Genomic DNA, 1,914 nt, shown 5'->3' with positions numbered 1-1,914 from the left:
GACAGACACGATGGTAAATATATATGAAAATATCGTCAAAAGTACAAATTCTAATAAAATGTATGAATATAGTGACTTGTAATACTTCGATCCTTGCTTTACCAAAAAAGAAGAAAAAAAAGTCATTATATTCATACATGGTACTATTAAAATAAATGCAACGATTTTGTAAATAACGATAACGATCCAACACTGCAAGAACAAATGCACAAACAGCTTCCGATATTAAACTCAACAGCAAATCATAAATATCACACAAACCACACGGACCAAACCCAGAACCCATTAAAATAAAAGATTCATGCATTCCAACCCTATTCTGCAGCGAAAATTCCCTGAATCTCGACCCTCGGACGAATAGAAACCCCTAAAAGAGACGATTCTGAAGGGTTTCTGCCATGTTTTCAGAGTAGATAGACATCTCCCAAGCCACTCGCCAGCTGGGTCGCGTCGGACGAGGGTAAACAAGAGCCACATTCTCTTCCTGTTTGATTTTTTTCTTTCTTTCTCTTTTCTCCAAGCTGAGAGTACGAGTGTTTCGATGGGTTGACAAACAAGTGAGTGATGTGAAAAGAAAATAAGAACGAAAGAAAAAAATACAGGAATGGGTTTCGAAAACTTTTTTGGGGGGCGGATGGGAGACATTCTCGTGAAATCAACTCTACGTAAGGATATTTTTTCTCGTGACACATAAGAATATTTACTTTTATTCAATTAATTAAACAATGCTACATATTTTGTATTCATCAACTATATTTAAAACTGCAGTAAATTTTATACAGTTAGAATTCAGCATTATAAAAGACGCACTCTCTCCCTAAAAAAAAAGAAAAAAGAAAAAGAAAAAAAAACATATGGTCATCAGTAAATGCTAGTTTTATTAAATTTCTGAACCCTTTTATACACAAACAATCAGGATAATCCCGATATTCCAAGAGCAAATAAGATGCAAACAGGAATTTAAGTTTTATGAACGTAAAATATTCATACGAAAAGTAAGAAAGTTGGATCTAAATTTAGGCTCCTTCAAGGGCATGCGGCGTCTTGGAGATGCGGGACAAAGTCAGATGCAAGGGCGTTGGGGCGGCTGGGACCCCTCGAGCGTCATTATGTCTCTCTTTCTGGGCACCCCTCTTTCTTTCTCGCTTTTTTCTCTTTCTCTCTGTGCATCCCCTCTTTCTCGCCTTTTCTCTTTCTCTCTGTGCATCCCCTCTTTCTTCCTCGCTTTTTCTCTTTCTCTCTGTGTACCCGTCTTTTTTCTCGTTTTTTTCTCTTTCTCTCTTTCTTTCTCGCTTTTTTCTCTTTCTCTCTGTGCATCCCCTCTTTCTTTCTCGCTTTTTCTCTTTCTCTCTGTGCACCCCTCTTTCTTTATCGTTCTGTGCATTTCTTCTTGATTTTCTCATTCTCTCTGTGCATCCCCCTTTCAGATTTTTCTATCTCTCTGTTCTTTCTCTCGTTTTTCTCTTTCTCTCTGTGCACTCCTCTTTCTTTCTTGCTTTTTCTCTTTCTCTCTGTGCACCTCTCTTTCTTTCTCGCTTTTTCTTTCTCTCTATGCACCCCTTCTTTCTTTCTCGCTTTTTCTCTTTCTCTCTGTGCACCCCTCTTTCTTGCTCGCCTTTTCTCTTTCTCTCTGTGCACCCCTCTTTCTTTTTCGCTTTTTCTCTTTCTTTCTCGCTTTTTCTCTTTCTCTCTGTGCACCTCTCTTTCTTTCTCGCTTTTTCTTTCTCTCTATGCACCCCTTCTTTCTTTCTCGCTTTTTCTCTTTCTCTCTGTGCACCCCTCTCTCTTTCTCGCTTTTCTCTTTCTCTCTGTGCACCCCTCTTTCTTGCTCGCCTTTTCTCTTTCTCTCTGTGCACCCCTCTTTCTTTTTCGCTTTTTCTCTCTCTTTCTCGCTTTTCTCTTTCTCTCTGTGCA

The sequence above is a fragment of the Penaeus vannamei genome, chromosome 28 (assembly GCF_042767895.1).
Source record: "Penaeus vannamei isolate JL-2024 chromosome 28, ASM4276789v1, whole genome shotgun sequence".
Lineage (NCBI taxonomy): Eukaryota > Metazoa > Arthropoda > Malacostraca > Decapoda > Penaeidae > Penaeus > Penaeus vannamei.
This window is presented reverse-complemented; position numbering follows the sequence as displayed.